Here is a 20,511-nt window from a genome sequence, read left to right on the forward strand (position 1 = left end):
AGTTTTAAATACATGAGGTTACTTAATGCTCCAGAGAAATATTATTGAAACTTTTTAATTGTTAAAGCCTCCTTAGAACCAAATATCTCAAAACTATTTTCTTAGTTTTATCTCTGGACCACAGTGCTATTAGAAGAATAGAAGTATTGATTTAGACCCTCCGTAAAGTAGTGAAATATTCACAATCATCTAGACTCCTCTCTTTTCACAGATATGGAAGAAAAAGCTTTGAAATATCAACCTCCATCTCTTCAGCATGTTCCTGAAACTGTGACTTCTAGGTCCCTCACCCACTGCATTTGAATTTATTCCAACTCACAGTGACCTTAGAGGATAGCATAGAATTGTCCTATAGCATTTCCAAAGCTGGAATATTTAGGGAAGTGGACTTCCACATCTTTCTCCTGAGAAGCAGCTGAGTTCAAATTGCTGATCTTTCAGCTCACAGCAGAAAGCTTAACCACTCCTCCACCAGAGACAGCTGCAGCTTCCCAAAATCTTCATGTTATTGCACCTACACCTCAACCCCACCCCGTGACATGGAGAATCCTTATGATCGGTGTGCTTCTGGAAGATTGTGTCAACCATGAGTGACGGATTCCTCCTAAGTAAAATGAGGCTTTGTTACCTGTTTTGCATACTCCTTTTTTTCACTGTTGCCATTTCTTGTGTCACCGCAGTCTCCACACCTTTTGGGCATCACTGACAGTGCTTTACTCTCTACTTTTCTTTTCATTTTATCTAAGCAATGGTGCTTTAGTCATCATTGAATTTTCGTTGTGCTCCTGTGCCTATCCCCTCCTATTGTTTCCTGTGAAAACTAAGAAATTTCAGTCTCCAGACTAATCGCCCCAGTGTCCAGGACTTCTCAGCTCATATCTCTGAAGCCCCACCTCTTCATATATGAACAACACCTTCATCATCAACTTACTACAAACCTCCTGCTTCCTCAGGAGACTCTATTTCTGCTCATACTGCATGTTAGATCAGAAGAGCACACAAACATTTCAGCATCACCTTTGGAAGTATTTTGAATCTTTGACAAAATGTGCTGGAGTCCATCTAATGGAAAAGTAATATTTTATTTAAAATTATATTATTTAACAAATAATTTTGAAACACATTAAAACGTCATATTATCCATTGTGTGCTGACACGTACAGGTGTTAGACAAAGGGAAACAGATTTGTAAGAAAGAATTACAAATATTGAGTGAATTAGTTTTATTCTAATGAGAAATTATATTCCATTTCCTCTTCCAATAGTTTTCAAGTAGTAATGCCTTTGCCCAGTTGGGCTTATTTCATGGCAATTTATTTAACATTTAAAAACAGGTTATATCTTATTTTAGAGTCCTGTTGGCATAGTGCTTAAGATCTCGACTGCCAACCAAAAGGTTGGCTGTCCAAATCCACCAGATGCTCCTTGGAAACCCTATGGGACAGTTCTACTCAATCACAATGGGTTGGGGAATCTCATTTCAACATTTAGAGCTTTGATTATATTCAAAATTCCTTTTACTAGAGAGATGTATGTATCTATTCACTTAAAAAGATGCATGAATTTGAACAGCTGCTGATTTCAGAGTTATTTCCTGCACTTATTTATAAACATTCTGAACACATTTCCCAATGCTACCATGGCATTGCTATAAAACTAAAAATAAAAAGAGAGAAAATCGTCCAGATGCTGCAGACTCTTTAAGCAGACCTTGTATAGAAAGCGGGCGCATAGTTCTAGTACTGTGCACAGTGTTTTCAGGGAATCTTGTGCAGTCTTCTTTCCATGTGAAAATTAATTGAACTTCTACAGTAAAATTAAAGAAAATAGTTCTCACGTAAGGCTGTTGCAAATAAAAAAAAAGTGATTTTTTAAATTGATTTTTATTGTGCTTTAAGTGAAAGTTTACAAATCAAGTCAGCCTCTCACATATAAACTTACATACATCTTACTACATACTCCCATTTACTCTCCTCCTAATGAGCCAACCCTCCTTCCAGTCTGTCCTTTTGTGGCCATTTTGCCAGTTTCTAACCCCCTCTACCCTCTCATCTCCCCTCCAGACAGGAGATGCCAACATAGTCTCAAGTGTCCACCTGATGCAAGCAGCTCTCTCCTCATCAGCAGCTTTTTCCAACCCATTGTCCAGTCCAATCCATGTCTGACAAGTTGGCTTTGGGAATGGTTCCTGTCCTCGGCCAACAGAAGGTTTGGGGACCATGACCACTGGGGTCCTTCTAGCCTCAGTCTGACCATGAAGTCTGGTCTTTTTATGAGAATTTGGGGTTTGCATCCCAGTGTTCTCCTGCCCCCTCAGGGGTTCTCTTTGTGTTCCCTGTCAGGGCAGTCATTGATTGTGGCCAGGCACCATCTAGTTCTTCTGGTCTCAGAATGATGTAGTCTCTAGTTCATGTAGTCCTTTAAAAGTGATTTTTAAATAAACAGAAAACCCAGTGATTTCATAACCCAAATAATCCAGATATGCTCAGCTTTCATTTTGTCTTTTTACAGTATTTCCATTTCAACTGCAGGTGTTTGTGAAACTCATATTTTCAAAGACTGAGCTGTTCTGCCATGCTTTAGTCCATAGAAATGGCTCGATTGATCAGCTACAAAGGACCAAGTGAGCACAGTCTAAACTTTTGTATTATATTTAAACAATAACAATAAAATAGACAAAACACATTTTTATGTTTAATTTTATGCTGAATATATCATAGCAGAGTTATAAATAATAAGAATTAACTTGTAATCTTATAAACGTGCTCTTACAAACAATGTATATGGGAAAGGTAAATTTGCTATTCTATTATCGGTAATACATTGACATATCCCCATTTTGAAATGTTAACCAACTTATAATAAGGTCAAAATTACAAACTTAGAACTACCTAAAAATAAGTTAAATGGTATATATGTTGTAAAATGAACAAAAGTATACATTCACTGCGCTTTGGAAGTAGATTTAGCTATGAATTTTCATCAAATCAGAAAAAGAAAAGGAGAATTATTTATGAAAAGTAGAATCGTCAGTACCTCAGTAAAAGCAAATCTTGCCTTAATGTTAAATCACAAATTTATATATGTGTGTGTGTATTTATTTGGAAACCCTGATGACACAGTGGTTAAGAGCTACAGCTGCTAACCAAAAGGTCGACAGTTCAAACCTACCAGAAGCTCCTTGCAAACTCTTTGGGGCAGTCCTACTGTCATAAAGGGTCACTATGAGTCAGAATCGACTGAATGGCAATAAGTTTTGGTGTGTTCATGTTATTATATATATATATATATATATATATATACACATATTAATATACACAAATGATCTGTAATGCCGTCTATGTTAAAGACACAGGTAACTTCTGTATAAGAATATTTTTAGTAGAGGCCCTAATTAAGGAGCTGAGAGTATTACGTAAAACTCACTCCATAGTAAGAATAAAATGAACCATTATAAATATGATGTTCCAAATAATTATTTCCTTTTGGAGGCCCTCCCTTTGTGTGATAGAATTAATTATAAACCAAAAAACCAAACCCATTTCTGTCGAGTCAATTCCGACTCATAGCAACCCTATAGGACACAGTAGAACTGTTCCATAGGGTTTTCAATGAGCAATGCATGCATTTGAACTGCCGATCGTTTGGTTAGCAGCCATAGCTCTTAACCACTACACCACTAAGAAAACACCACTAGGGTTCCTTAATTAGTTATAGCACTAATATATGTATTTTAACAAAATCTGTTTGTGTAGTCCAACAAATCTAGATAGTTCACTGCTGTTAAATGCTGTTAAGTCGGTTCCGACTCAAAGCAACCCTGTGGGACAGAGTAGAACTGCCCCATAGGGTTTTCTAGGAGCAGTGGGTGGATTTGGGCTACCAACTTTTGGCTAGTAGCTGAGATCTTAACCACTGCCCCACCAAGGCTCCAGATAATCCGCTAGGAATCGGTTATCCTTTCCACTTAATGACGCTGATATGGAATGATTTCACTAATTTTATTTCTTATATTTTGTGAAAATTTCATTGAGTCATTTGTAGTATAACTCACTTTATATTCAGTAAATTAGTCCATTTTGCATTTTATTGACTTCAGTCACCCTTTTTATTGCTCTAAAATCTTTTTTAGTTCTTAAAATTACAGTCTTGAAAATGCCTTCAAATTTTACACACAATGAGAATTAAATTGAGCACTAGTCCATGCCAAAACCTATGTAAAAGCTGTGTTTACATCATTTAATTCACAAAAGAATCTTTTAAATGTTAATTCTTCCAAAAGAGAGGGAGAAAAAAGTAAAGCATGTAAAGATTTAGTAACTGTCCCTGGTTGCATAGTTCAACTATATTCAGGAGCTAGAACATAAACCAAAATCTATTTGTTTCCAAAGCCTACCTTCTTAACTGCTACAGTATATTGTAATAAATAAAATTTTAACATTATCCTATGGTGTGCACTAAATGTATAAGACAATTACTCTTCCATAAGTAAATTTGGAAAACTTGAGAAAGTTTTGAAAAGCGAATAAATGAAGCACATTCCTAATAAAGGCAAGTTTTAAAGTGCTCTCATGAAAATTTTAAAATTAACTAAGGAAGAGAGTTCAGTGGCCTAATTTATGTCCTTTACTAGAATAATGTTATTGGTGCATTTCAGAGTTATTATGTATTCTATAGTAAGCAGTACCTTGGTAATGACAAAATATCATGGACAAATATGAAGCAAAGCAATCCTGCTATCCTGGATTCCAGAGAAATAAGTTACTCTTGGAGGGGATCCTTGGGCCATTTCTAACTGTAAGTATCTAAATAGCAGGGCTATGATTACTTTCTCAGTGTCATATGCAGAGTGGGTGCTCGGTGTGTGTTTAATGGATGAACCCATGGATTATAGTCCGTGAACAGGTGTTTCACTATAACAAAATGGTAAGTTCTGTTATGACAGAGGTATCAATCTATTCGGTAAGCTCCAATTTCTTTCCTGTTATTCTTACAACTAGACCACATTTTCCAGAGTTACTTATGGTGTATGGGTAAGGCTGTATTCCTATTACAATGGCAATCTTGGTTATCTAGTGCTGTTATAACAAAAATACCACAAGTGGATGCCTTTAACAAACAGAAATTTATTCTCTCACAGTTTAGGAGGCTGTTGTTGTTAGGTGCCAAGGACCTGGCTCTGACTCGTGGTGACCCTATGTACAACACAGAGAAATATTTCCTGGCCCAGCACCATTCACAAAATGGTTGCTATATTTGAGCCCATTGTTGCAGCCATTGTATCATTCAATCTCATACATGTTCTTCCTCTTTTTTCCTGACCCTTTACTTTATCAAGCATGATGTCCTTCTCCAGGGACTGGTCCCTCCTGAAAACGTGTCCAAAATATGTGAGACAAAGTCTCACCATTCTCGCTTCTAAAGGGCATTCTGGCTGTACTTCTTCCAAGACAGATTTGTTTGTTCTTCTGGCAGTCCATGGTATAGGCAACATTCCTCACCAATACTGTAATTCAAGGGCATCAATTCTTCATTGGTCTTCCTTATTCACTGTCCAGCTTTTGCATGTATATGAGGTGACTGAAAATATCATGGCTTGTGTCAGGCACATCTTAGTCCTCCAAGTGACATCTTTGCTCTTTGAGGCTTCAGAAAGGTCTTTTGCAGCAGATTTACCCAACGCAATGCGTCATTTGATTTCTAGACTGTTGCTTTCATGGGCATTGATTGTGGATTCAAGTAAAATGAAATCTTTGACAACTTCAATCTTTTCTCCACTTATCATTATGTTGTTTATTGGTCCAGTTGTGAGGATTTTTGTTTTCTTTATGTTGAGGTTAATCCATACTGAAGGCTGTGGTGTTTGATCTTCACTAGTAAGTGCTTCAAGTCCTCTTCACTTGCAGCAAGCAAGATTGTGTCATTTGCATATAGCAGGTTGCTAATGAGTCTTCCTCCAATCCAATTCTGATGCTCCATTCTTCTTCATATAGTCCAGCATCTCAGATTAGCTGCCCAACACACAAATTGAATAAGTAATATGGTGAAAGAATATAATCCTGAAACACCTTTCCTCATTTTAAACCACACACTATCCCCTTGTTCTGTTGGAACACTGCCTCTTGATCTATGCACAGGTTCCTCATGAGCACAATTAACTGTCTTGGAATTCCCATTCTTCAAAACGTTATCCATAATTTGTTATGGTCCACACAGTCAAATGCTTTTGTATAGCCAATAAAACACAGATAATCATCTTTATGGTATTCTCTGCTTTTATCCAGAAGTCAAAATTCAGGATGCTGGCTCATGGGGAAGGCTTTTTCTCTCTGTCTGCTCTGGAGGAAGGTCTCTTTCCATCAGGACAGGCTTTTTTCAGTCATATCCATGGGCAGGCCTTTCTCTGGCCCTTGGCTCCTTGGCCCTCCTAGAGCAAGTGTTACAAAGCTCTATAGCTCTGCTAATAAGTGCCCAAAGTCACTCTGCTCCACCAGGAAGCCTCTTGCCTGAAGCACTCACCCTTCTGTCATTCCATGAGTCAGCTCCCATGCCATCTCACACTCATTGCCTTGTTCTGCTGCCTCCATTTCTCTGCTTCCACTTCTCACTGTCTTGCACTGTCTCCATTGTTACAGCTCTCTGTTTCTCCTGGTTCTAGGAGGTTCTCAGAGCTGAGTCCAAAGGAAGTGCTCCACTCTTGTCTCTTCTTTTTGGTGGTATTGAAGTCCCCATCTCTGCTTGCTTCTCTCTCCTTTTACCTCTTGTGAGATAAAAGATGTGACTCAAGTAAAGACATGACTTGAATAAGGGTTGTTAGGGTAGTGACTAGGGTCAGGAGAGTGACTTGAGTCATATCCTGTAGTAAGGTGGTGATTCAAGATATATTCATTAACGTAATGGATAACTCACTCCCAAACGTGACCATAACCACTGGCATAGATGCTAAGATTTATAACATATCACAAAATGGAGGATAATTACATTAGATCACAAAATGAAGAATAACCACAACAATACTGGGAATCACAACCTAGCCAAGTTCACACATATTTTGGGGGGAACAATTCAATCCATAACAGTGGCACTCTACAAAAGCTGATCCTGGGTGGGGCAAATGGTTAAGTTCTTGATTACTAGTAAAAATGTTTGTGGTTCAAACTCGCCCAGATATGCCCTGGAAGACAGATCTGGTGATCTGCTTCCAAAAGATTAGAGCCTTGAAAACCCTATGGAGCAGTGCTACTCTGCAAGCATGGAGCCACCATGAATCAAAATCTACTGGAAGCCAAATAGCAACAATAACTACAAAAGCTATACCAAAAATAGATATGCAGATGATAAGAAATAATAACTTCCTCTTTCTCTCAGTCTTCCTTTCTCTAGGTGTGTGTGCTCATTTCTGTTCTTAATGATGTAAGATAATACATCAATAATTAGACCTTACATATGTAAATTTTCAAATATATAATTGCTTTTTTTTTTCTTTTTGAAGTGTGGTCAAAATTGATCAGCTTAATTCAAATAAACATGTATTTTGGTTTTCTATGTTCCACACAATCTTATATATAAGGAAAACATAAAATATATCCAAATTGTTGGAGAAACATTCTGTTGTATTGATAATAAATAAACATAATGGCTGGCAGGTGATATATGAAATAGGATGAAATAATGGTTGTTTTACTTGGCTTGAAATCAGCTAAATATGGTATTTAAGAATTCTCAATATATAATATATAAAAATTAGTCTTATATAGAAAAGCAAAGGCTATTGTCAAAGAAGAAAATCTCATACTCTGGTAAAAGTAAAACAAAAGGAGTTTTATTGAGAAATAATACAATTCAAGCTGGGCAGCAATAAGTAAAAATAAGTAAGTGCTCCATCATTCAAGAGGCGAGACAGACCTATAGACATAGAGAACAACGGAAAGATAGAGGGTTAATGATCAATAAGATCAGCTTCAGCTTGAAGTCCTTTGAAATGTAAAAGATGACCACTTGGCTAGAAGGAAATGAGTCACCACCTAGGTGAGTGGCTCCAGCTGGTTAGGTTATACATGATTGCAGTCATGAATACATCTTTCCTGTGAACAAATTGTTTACATCTTGACACATTCTTCCCATGAACAAATGGTTTACATCTTGATCTTTTGCTTCCTGGGAATTCACGTTGGCCCCATTATTCTTACGCCTGAGCTGAGTGCCTCCAATTTGAAACTTTTCTGTTTACATTTCCCCTTTTGATCAAGCCTCCTCTAGGGGATGACAATCGCCTACAATGAAGTAGACTTTCTTCTGCAAGGAGCTTTGGTTAATAAAAATGATTTCTTCATCTTACCAAGATAATAGGCCTCATATTCAGGGTGAGTAGGTTTTATGGTGAACATCTTAACAGACAAGGCCATATTCAAGGGACATTTCTTAGTCAAGAGACAAAGATAGAGGTCAAGATGAAACATAGCCAGGGAGACAAAAGGGAACTGATTAAACAACATGATCATTAGTGAAAGCCTGTGAAACCAGCATCATTTTATATGAAGGGTCAAATGGTTTTGAAGTACAGCATTTCATGGATAAAATGCATTAAACTAAAGGAAAAAAAAAAAAAAAGTTGCCATTGAGTTGATTCCAACTCATAGTGACTCTATAGGACACAGTAGAACTGCCCCATAGGGTTTCCAAGGAGTGCCTGGTGGATTCTAACTGCCAACCTCTTAGTTAGCAGCCATGGCTCCTAACCAGTAGGCCACTAGGGTCTCCAAAGCAAAATAACATTTTATATTTACAGTAATAGAAATGATGATGAATATAAAGATTCCAAAATAAAACAGAATTTTTTTCCAGTATTTGCTCCAAGAGAAAAAAACAATTACTTACATCAGCTAAGAAAGGAACAGGAACATTAAGGCAAGATACTGTAGGTTGCATAAGACTAACATAAGATGTAATATTAGCATTATGTCAGGAACATAGACACAGCAATCAGATTTTATTATGGCACAGTGTTTTATGCTGGGTTCTCTAGAGAAGCAAAACCAGTGAAGCGTATACACACACACACACACGTATGGAGAGAGACACAGAGATTTATCTCAAGGAAATGTTTCACACAGTTGTACAGGCTGGCAAGTCCCAAGTCCGTGGGTCAGTCATCAGGCTTCTCCTGACTCATGTGGCTGCAGAGGCTTATGAACCCAAGACTGACAGGTAAGATGGCAGGCTGCTGACTCACAGGGTCAGGAGGCAAATCTGAAGATTAGAAGGTAAGCTGCTAACTCAAGTACCAAGGTCAGATGAAGATAAGCCAGATGTAGGATCCAGAGTCAGAGCCTTGCTACAACATCCACTCATATGCTGAAGGCGGGCTACACGCCCAAGGAAAATTCTTTTTAACTGATTGGCTGCTCATAGAAGATCACATCATGGTACAAGGAACCATTAAACCTTTATAAAGGAAATCTTGTATAATGGCTGCTAGTCTTTCTTTTGCTTCTCACTTGAGTAGATACTAGGAAAGTTTTGGCAGAAGTTTAGATAAATCTATTTGAATTTAATTGGTTCAGCTGACAGAACTCGACCTACATCTGTGAATGTTGGCCCATAACATTTCAAGAACTAGGGAAAAGATGCCACGGTGGAGAAGACTAGGCTGATCTGAATTTTAGAGAGGCATGACAAGCACTTGCATATAGCAAATGGCTTCTTCCTGAACATTATTTAATTCAGAGCCTGTCTCTTTTGACTTAGAGATATCAGGCAGGCTCAATAATATTCCCCCTTTATCATTAAATTGCAAATGGCAATTCCAATTGGATAAAAGATCTCTTCAAAATCAATTGACAGGGGTACAAGAATTGAGGAAAAAAAAGGGAATAAATCTTCAATTGGGCCAAGAGATATTGGAAGAGGTTGGGAATGAATCAACATTCGTTTCTGTTTGGTGACTATAAAAATGGCATGGGGGGCAGCAACTGACCTCCTCTAACTTCACAAGAAGGAGGATCAAGATCAACAGCCCAAGGCTGATTCTTATGAGGAGGAGGTCGGACATACCTCCACCCTTCAAACTTTTTACCAATTCTCATACCAACCATCCCTCCAATGGCACTCTATACGTCTATGCTGAATTTGATAATCCATTGCAATGGACACACAGAACTCACAGACCATACTTGTGATTATGGAGTATTAGGTAAATAACAGGTTACAATTCAGGTTCAGGAATGCTCAGGATACAGTTCTTTGATCAGGGCAGCCTCTTCTCAGCCGTGCTCATAGGCATGCGTCTCTCTGTCCCCTTGGCCTCTGCCCTGTGATTATTACATGGATTTTTTTTTGCTCTGCCTATAAGTGCTCTGAGGCACCCCACTCCTCCAATAAGCTCCTGTCCAAAGGTGCTCAGCTCTAGCTTCATGAGTCAGTAAGCCTTGCTCTAGTGCCAAGTGCCCAGAGGCACCCCACTCCACCAGGAAGCCAAATGCCCAAAGGCACCCAACTTTCTCTCGTTGTTGGCCTCCAAAGCCAACTGTGCTGTCTCCTGCCTCTGCTGCTGCCATTTCTCTGATACTGCTTCCTGACATCTTTGGTGTAACAGCTCTCTCTCTTGGTCTTTTGCCTCCAGGAGCTTCTTAGCACAGGAATCCCGGATCCAAAGGATGCATTCCACTCCTGACTCTTCTTTCTTGGTTATGGTGACAGCCTCCCCTTCTGCCCCATAGGAATCAGCCTTGCACTGCTGATCTTGATTCTCCTCCCCACTCGTGAAGTTAGAGGAGTTCACATGCCCCTTCCACGTCTTTTTTCCTGTGGCTGCCAGTACATTTGAGGTTTCAGCACTCTGGGACATGGGCTTTTGTAAACAGGTGAGGATAATAGCAGACAGGGTGACTCCAACGTCAGCTGAAGATTGGAAAGGCTCTCCATTAATAAATAGTTTCTACTTTCAGATTAAGGAACATCACAGCAAAAACCTTATTTTGTTCCTAGAGCCCCTTCATTCTCAATAAAAAATATATGGTATTTTGAAGGGGGGGCCACATCAGTCTTTTGTTTGTTTTTTTAACTTAACAGTATTTATTTTTCCAATGGCCAGGTTTTCTACAGTAGTGACAAATACCTGCCTTTGTGCCATTGGAAGGCTTAGCATTTTTCTTTTGACTGGGAGATTGTAATTGTTGCAACTGAAGTGCTATTAATTAATTAGCCTTAGAAACCCTTTTGGCTTCAAAAGTCTGAGGAAATTTGTAAGCTAATTTGGTTAGCTCGACAATAGGAGCTGCCTCCAAGTCTGATCAATGTCACTGTACTAAGGCTGAGATCTCAGGTCTAAGACCAGATACAAAAATAATGTTTAAAGCACCAGAGCCACCAGGCATGGTCAAAATGAGTCCAGAGTGTTCAGAAAACTTCTGGAATAGCCGAGTATAATAATCATAAACACATTCATCTTTATTTTGTTTACAAGAGTGAATTTTAGCCCAATCACTTAATAGAGGAAAGACCCTTGAGATAGCCTCTAGCAATTTTTTACTCATGTTCCCAAAGTTTTCCAACAACGCAGTGCCCATTTTATCAATATTTTAGGCTAAAATGTCCTTGGGGTCTTTCCATTCTGCCTGTTATAGCCATAATTGGATTTCCTCTGGGCCAGTAATCGTGGTAACAAGCTAATATATGTCAGAGAGCACAGGCTGGTAGGCTTCAACAGGAATTTTAAAATTCTTCAGAATATTTGTAGGGGTCCTTGTGGAATTTAGGAAACACTTTCACAATGTTATATTATTCGGAGTATATCCGTGGAGCAAAAACTATATGAGGGGAATCTTTGGTACCACTGCTAGGACAAATTATAAATGGCATTTCAGGAAAGGGTTTATTTGCTGGTATTTTAGAGAAAAGAAATTCAGATTAAATGTTATCAGAGATGTAGGAAGGCGAAGAAGTGTATAAAGGGATAGCAGCTGGCAGGGGAGTAGAAGGGGTTGGAGCTGAAATTTAACATTGGAATTCTTTATTCTGCTTAGTTAATTTAGAGACAGTGTCCTGCAAGGAAGCACTTTTACTGTCTTGATGTTTCTTAGAGGCTACAATATAGCAATCAAAATAGACATCCTACTGAGACTGTTTAATCCAGAAGCCTCTATCCTCTAATGTACAGCACAGAGGAGTTAACCTTGAGAGATCAAAAGAAGCCTAAAGTAGTCTGATTTTCTAAACTGTTTAGAGTAAGGTTATGCCATGCAGACAAGAACATGCACAATAAGGAACTGTCTTAGTTATCTAGTGCTGCTCTAAAAGAAATACCACAAATGGATGGCTTTAACAAAGAGAAATTAATTTTCTCACAGTCTAGTAGGCTAGAAGTCCAAATTCAGGGTGTCAGCTACAGGGGAAGGCTTTCTTTCTCTGTTGGCTCTGAAGGAAAGTTCTTCTCATCGATCTTCCCCTGTACTATGAGCTTCTCTATGCAGGAACCCCAGGTCCAAAGGACATGCTCTGCTCCTGGTGCTGCTTTCTTGGTAATATGAGGTCCCCATGTCTCTCTGCTTGCTTCTGTCTTTTATGTCTCAAAAGGGATTCGCTCAAGATACAACCTAATCTTGTAGATTAACCTGCCTCATTAACATAACTGCTGCCTATCCCACCTCATTAACTTCGTAGGTAGGATTTACATAGGAAAATCACATCAGATGACAAAATGTTGGACAATCACACAATACTGGGAATCATGGCCTAGCCAAACTGATACACATATTTTTGGGGGACACAATTCAGTTCATGACAGGGACTGTAATGCTTGTTTATGTAGTGAGCAGGAGCCCCAGGAGGTGGCTTTAAATCTCCTTTAGACATGGCATTCCCCATTTTATAAGGACAGTTAAAAACAAACAAAAATTTTACTTGGAAAAACCAAAATAAATCCACAATAAAACTTGAACAGCTATCAATGCAAAGAAGTAGAGCTCGGATTCAAGAGCTATTTTACCTTAAATGATTCATGACCAAAGTGACTCACCAGATATCATGCCTGTGTCCAGATACTCCAGTGATCATGAAAGATAATGCACCTTCCAAGTCCCACTTCTGACGACAGCAATGTCAAAGGAGAAAATCTTGTACTCTGTTAAGAGTGAAAGAAAAGGAGTTTTACTGAAGAATAGTACAGTTTGACCTGGGCAGCCCTACGTAAAAATACAAAGCACTTTATCATTCAAGAGAAGAGAAAAGTCTATATACATACAACAAAGGAAAGTTAAGGGGTTAATAGTTGATAAGATCGGTTTCTGCCTGAAGTCCTTTGAAATGTAGAGGTGGCCTGGAGGGAGTGAGTAACCACCTGGGTGAGTGGTGCTAGCCAGTTAGGTTATACACGATTGCAGTCATGAATACATTTTTCCTGTGAACAAACTGTTTACATCTTGGCACATTTTTTCCATGAACAAAGAGTTTACATCTGACCTTTTGTTTCCTGGGAATTCCTGTTGGCCCCGTCATTCTTACACCTGACCTGAGTGCCTCCAATTTGAAACCTTTCTGTTTACACTATGCATAGAATGTTTATAAGCACATTGCACACTCTGCCATGAAGCATGGGCTTGAATAATACATCTTCAATTCCTGTTTCTGATTCCTGCACATTCAGGAGAGATATATTTTGCTTTGAAATTGGGGGCCTGTACTCTACCTAGGTAACACAATTTTCCTAATATACATAGTAAACTTCATAAATCAACTGTACTGAGACCCTGAAACACAAAATTTGACACTGAATTGGTTAAGCTTCTTTTAGGTACACTCGCCTAATACAAGATTGATAGGCATTTATTAAAACCCATGGTGACTCATAGGACATGCCATATCCCAACCACATTATTACGTCTCTGGAGTCCTTTACGAAGGAAGTAGTTCAATTTTTACACGTTTAACCTCAGGTGGCAGCCTTTCGAAAAGTGCGAAACTCAAGAATTCTGAGTTGGAGCCTCATTATTGTGTAGAATGAGCATTGTGTTAGGTGATGTCTCCTGAGTGTGAATTTTGTAAACTTTTGACAGGTTTGACTTCATTACAGTAAGATAGGTCTGCTCAGTATGTTTCCCAGTTACTATGTTCTCTTGAGAATGCACTTATTGCAAGAGTAAGCTATTCTTAGGCTTCATTCAGTCACAGTGGCCATTTTCTTCCTGACGCCATTCACTGTTTCCCGGCTTTACCGGCTCCCTGCTCTGCTTTGAGTCTTTGCTCTACAATCTTTCGGGACTTCTTCTTTAGCTTCAGAACAGTAAGTAAGGCCTTTGCAAAAGGCAATAATGCATTTCAGTGGTCGTTTTCAAGAGGCTGGAACTCCTCTAAGTTATTTTTATCTCACATGTAATCTTAGGGCCCGATCATTGCTTCCATTTGTAGCAGGTGGAATGCATCGTTGTGAGCAGGTCTGTACGATGCCAGGACAGCTGTTTCTGCTTCTTAGCTGTTAGTGCTTTTGTTAGAAGAAGAATACATAGTAGCAATAATTTTTCTGAGATTCTGAGTTTTATTTATTTGGGCTGTAAATACTGCTTTTGCAATAATGATGAGTGTGTTGTAGTGGTAATTTCCCTGAGATAAAAAATCCCTCGACTTGCTTACTTGGGCTGTAAGTACTGTTTTTTGAAATGCGTTGTACTGTGTTTTGAAAAATTCCATGAAAAATTATAAAAAAAGCTAAGAAAAAGGAGACTAGGGTAAAACGTATATATAGTCACTGCCAGTTGCCTTCATATTTTACCTCACGTTTTGAATTTTTTTAAGAAATAAAAATAAAAATTTTTAAATTTAAATAAAAAAAATAAAAATTATATCACTAACTCATATTGGTAGGATTTACTATGTCCAGCATTTGCTGGGACATATGGGATCCCGGAAAATGGATATCAAAATACATAAATCATAAGAAAAATTCAGAATTCGTTCTTTAATCAGTGTGTCTTCCATTAATGAAAACACATTGTATCAGCAAAAAATCCAAAGCAGAAAATAATTGGGTCAACAAAGGGTTAAGAATTTCTGAGAGGACAATCCTGTATTGTAAGTTAAGTTTTGTGGGATAGCAAGAGTATGGCATTGATTTTTGTTTGTTTTTAAAGAAACTTTTAATTTGGAATAGTTTAGATTTACAGAAATGTTAAAAAAAAAAAAAAAGCTCAGAGATTCACGTCATACCCAGTGTCTCATATTATTAATAGCATACATTTGTCACAATAAATGAACCTTTATTAAACAAGGTCTATGCTGTTCTATTAATATTTACTTAGTATTTACATAATGTCTTTTTTTATTTTTTCCAATATCCTTTCCAGGGTATCACATCACAGTTAGTTGTGTTTCCTTCAGCACCTCTTTGCTATGACAGTTTTCAGATTTTTCTTTGTTTTTGATTGCTAATGGGGTTTTGAGAAGTACTGGTCAGGTGTTTTGTAGAATGACCCTCAGTTAAGATCTCTCTGGCGGTGTTCTCATAATTAGGCTGTGGTTAAGAGTTTTTTTTTTTTTTTTTACAGGAGGACCACTGAAGGAAAGTGTCACCCTCTTCACATCATATCAAGGGTACTTAATGTCAGCATGATTTATCCTTGTTGCTATTAACTTTGATCACTTGGCTGAGGCAGAATTTGTCAGGTTTCTTCACTGTAAAATTATGCTTCCTGCCCCCACCCTGTCCACACGTAAGTGCTGGGGAATTACATGCTACCATCTTGAATATGGACTGTTATATAAATCATTGAGAATTTCTCTACATGGGCAATTTGCAAATTCTCTCCACTTTAAAAAATTTACTCAGTCATTCATTATATCAGTATGGACTCTGGATATTTATCTTACACTTTGGATTATAATCCATTTATTTGGTTGCTCAAATTTTTCCAGCTTTGGCCATTAAAGCTTTTTTTTGTTGGCTCCTCTGTCCCTTTGATGTACTCCTTCATTGTGTATTTGTTTGAACACTTCCTCACATACTGGCACCACAGACTACTCCAGGCTTATTTTGTACATTCCCTGCTCCAACCCTAGAATCAATCATTTACCCAAGAATCCCTGGTTCCTTTTACTGGAGAATGGTATTAGAAAACATGATTTGGGCATTGGTTTTCTTTGTTGTTACTGGGTTTTTGCTTCATGCTCTCTCAGCTGATATAATAAACAATGTATGTGTGTATTAATCTATGTATACACATATTTCTCTAAATATATATACATATATAATGGCACTGGGTGTTTGTGTGGGTATATATATATATGCATCTCTATGTTAACCTAAACATGAGTTCATGCTGATGTCTCCAGCTCGAATCCAGTACCGTATGGGTCATTCTAGCATTATTCCTTTGCTTTAATGTAACTTCCCTCTTTAAGAGTGAGCAACCTTGATACCACAATTTGCCATTCATTTATTATATGCTCAAATCCAGAAAGCATGTATAGTGGTTTTAAATTAACCCATAGCCTCATGAAAGCATGCTTAGCAACTAGAGTACGGTATTTATCTGCAGTTTCTGTTGTCTTTAATCTTACAGATTCCATTTATATCGAAAGTTACTTAGGTTAGCGGTTCTTTCCCCTACCCACTTTTATATGGATTTGAACTGCCAACCATTTGGTTGGCAACTGAGCTGTTAACCACTGCGTCACCAGGACTCCTGGGTTCTTAGGACATTATGGGTTCTTAAAAAAACATTATAAATAAATAAATGCATACATCCCTGCTTACACAAATAATTTGTTGTTGTTGTTAGGTGCCATTAAGTTGGTTCCGACTCATAGCAACCCTGTCCATAACAGAACAAAACACTGCACGGCCCTGTGCCATCCTCCCATTCATTGTTATACTTGAGCCCATTGTTGCAGCCACTGTGTCAATCCATCTTGTTGAAGGTCTTTCTCTTTTTCACTGACCTTCTACTTTACCAGGCATGACGTACTTCTCCAGGGACTGATCCTCCCTGGCAACATGTTCAAAGTATGTGAGATGTAGTCTTACCATCCTTGCTTCTAAGAAGCATTCTGGCCATACTTCTTCCAAGACAGGTTTGTTTGTTCTTTTGGCAGTCCATGGTATATTTAATATCCTTCTCCAACACCACAATTCAATGACACCAATTCCTTGGTCTTCCTTATTCACTGTCCAGCTTTCACATGCATAGGAGGTGATTGAAAACACCATGGTTTGCACCTTAGAACTCAAGGTGATATCTTTGCTTTGCAACACTTTAAGGAGGTCTTTTGCAGCTAATTTGCCCAATGCAATGCATCTTTTGATTTTCGTGACTCCTGCGTCCATGGGTGTTGATTGTGGGTCCAAGTAAATCCTTAACAATTTTAATCTTTTCTCCTTTATCATGATGTTGCTTATTGGTTAAATTGTGAAGATTTTTGTTTTCTTTATGTTGGGATGTAATCCATACTGAAGGCTGTGGTCTTTGATCTTCATAAGTACGTACTTCAATTCCTCTTCACTTTCAGCAAGTAAGGTTGTGCCATCTGCATATCGCAGGTTGTTAAAGTTGTTAATGAGTCTTCCACTAATCCTGATGACCCGTTCTTCTTCATATAGTCCAGCTTCTCAGGTTATTTGCTCAGAATACAGACTGAATAGGTATGGTGAAGGAACACAACACAGATGCACACCTTTCTTGACTTTAAACCACACAATATCTCCTTTTTCTTTTCCAACAACTGCCTCTTGATCCATGTGTAGGTTCCTCATGAACACAATTAAGTGTTCTGTAGTTTCCATTCTTTTCAATGTTCTCCATAATTTCTTATGATCCACACAGTCGAATGACTTTGCATGGTCAATAAGACACAGGTAAACATCTTTCTGGTACTCTCTGATTTCAGCCAGGATCCATCTGACATCAGCAATGATATCCTTAGTTCCACATCCTCTTCTGAATTCGGCCTGAATTTCTGGCAGCTCCCTGTCAATATACTGTTGCAAGCACTTTTGAATGATTTTCAGCAACATTTTAATTGTATGTGACATTGATATTGTTTGATAATTTCCACATTTGGTGGGATCATCTTTCTTGGGAGTAGGTGTAAATATGGATCTCTTCCAGTTGGTTAGCTGGGTAGCTTCTTCCAAATTTCTTGGCATAGACAAGGGAGTATTTCCAGCCCAGCATCTGTTGAATCATCTCAGTTAGTGTTCAATCAGTTCCTGGAGACTTGTTTTCACCAATGCCTTCGGTGCAACTTGGACCTCTTTCTTCAGTACTCTCGGTTCCTGATCATATGCTACTTCTGGAAATGGTTGAATGTCAACAATTCCTTTTGGTATAGTGACTGTGTGTATTTCTTCATCTTCTTTTGATGCTTCCTTCATCATTTAATATTTTCCCCATAGAATCCTTCAATATTGCAACTTGAGGCTTGAATTTTTTTTTCAGTTCTTTCAACTTGAGAAATGCCAAGTGTGTTCTTCCTTTTTTGTTTTCATTCTCCAGGTCTTTGCACAAGTCATTATGATGCATTACTTTGTCTTCTAGAACTGATAATTTCTTTGACTTCATCATTTTTTCCTCTCACTTTAGCTACTTGACATTCAAAAGCAAGCGTCAGAGTCTCTTCTGACATCCACTTTGGCCTTTTCTATACTGTGAATATAACCCTATCATTACCTGTTGCCATCAAGTTGATTTTGACTCGTAGTGGCCCTATAGCATTAGAAGACAGTTAAGTGACATCTGCTAGTTAAAGTGAATGGCAAGTTACCACCCTTATGAGAATGGGTGGCAGACCTTACAGCAGAGTCACCTGGATTTGCACAACAGTAGATTTTAAAAGGCTAAGTTCAAACTGTTGCAGTGTGATAGATGCCTCCGAATAGAAGTATAAAACAATCACCTTGATTTTCTGACTCCACACTTATACCTTGAGAAAAATCTGAATCTCTTGCTTCTTACCAATTGACAAAAAATTTGTTTTGTTGGTTGCCATCGAGTCTGCCCTAACTTATGGCAACCTTATATGTAACAGAAGGAAACATTGCCTGCTCCAGCCCCATCTTTACAACACGAGATAGTCTAGTCCGTATGATGGTTTCAGCCATTTTTAGACAACATGGCTCAGCAGCACCAAAGAAGCCATGGACTAAAGAGAAGACATGCTGGAGAGTGATGAGTGACTGGTGGCCCATATTTCATGGAAAGAATTGCAATAAAGATAAATTTATTCCAAAATATGCTTGATGAAGATTATGAAAATTATATGTCTATAGAGAGGAATTCATCGATATATATAGTGAAGCTGAAGATGTATATTCTCGAAATCTGAGTAATGCAGCTGATAAATCATTCTTGCATGCGTGCCCATGGTGACATTTACACAAATGTTCGTTGCAGTACACTTTATAACAGACAAAAATTATTACTATACTAAATAATCAACAGGCAAATGAACATTTAAAACTATGTGTATGAAGAAATATTATACATGGTAAACAAGAAGTAGTAAAGCTACAATTATCAACATAAATAAATTTCAAAAAAAATATGGGAAAGTAAAGCAAATTGTGCTGTACAATGAAACATGAAATATGACAGCATGCAAACATAGAAGGTGCTTGTCATTTGCACAAAAACAGGAAAATCAAAGTGGTACAAAGATAAAATGTAAAAAAGATATCAAAAGGGGACCACAGGCTCCTTGGTGAGGAGTTAAGTTGGAAGAATGTGATGAGGAAGAGACAAATATGGGGATACAACTGTTCTTTGCAGTATTGCTTAAGCTGGGTACACAGATCTTTTGATATGTTTGAATAATTTCATAATGTATTCTTAAACAGTTAAAAAATAGAATAGACAAATTATTAAAAACAGTTTCTAGGCCAAAATAAGCAACCAAAAAAAAACGTTTGCATTTATAAAGAAGATTATTAAGGAACATGCTGGCCCTAGAATCTACTAATTGGGAAATAATTGGAATATATTAAACATCAGTGCTCTTAATCTCTGACAGACATTCATTCTCCCTAGAAACAAAGGATTTGGACGCATTAAACAGTGAATTCATTATAGTTTGTACAGAAAAGACAGAGAACAATGTGATCATATAGGATTTCTTGGAGTTTAACTGTGAAGGAATGGTTTCACCCATTTCTTTTGTTTTTCTAAATGTCCTTTATTGTTGTTGAGAATAAGCACAGCAAAACATATGCCAATTCAGCAGTTTTTACAGGTACAATTTAGTGATATTGATTACATTCTTTGAGTTGTACAACTGTTCTCACGCTCTTTTCTGAATTGTTTCTCCCTCATTAAAATAAATTCACTGCCCTCTAAGATTCCTATCTAATCTTTGCAGTTACTGTTGCTAATTTGATCCCATACAGATAGTTTGCAAAAGAGCATAATGCTCAAGGCAGACCTTTTTTTTACTAGTTAAGCTAAACTACTGTACAATTTTAAGATGACTTCAGGTGATATTTTTGGTTTCAGGTTTAAAGATTGCCTCAGGGCAATAGTTTTAGGGCTT

Source organism: Loxodonta africana, chromosome 8 (assembly GCF_030014295.1).
Source record: "Loxodonta africana isolate mLoxAfr1 chromosome 8, mLoxAfr1.hap2, whole genome shotgun sequence".
Classification (NCBI taxonomy): domain Eukaryota; kingdom Metazoa; phylum Chordata; class Mammalia; order Proboscidea; family Elephantidae; genus Loxodonta; species Loxodonta africana.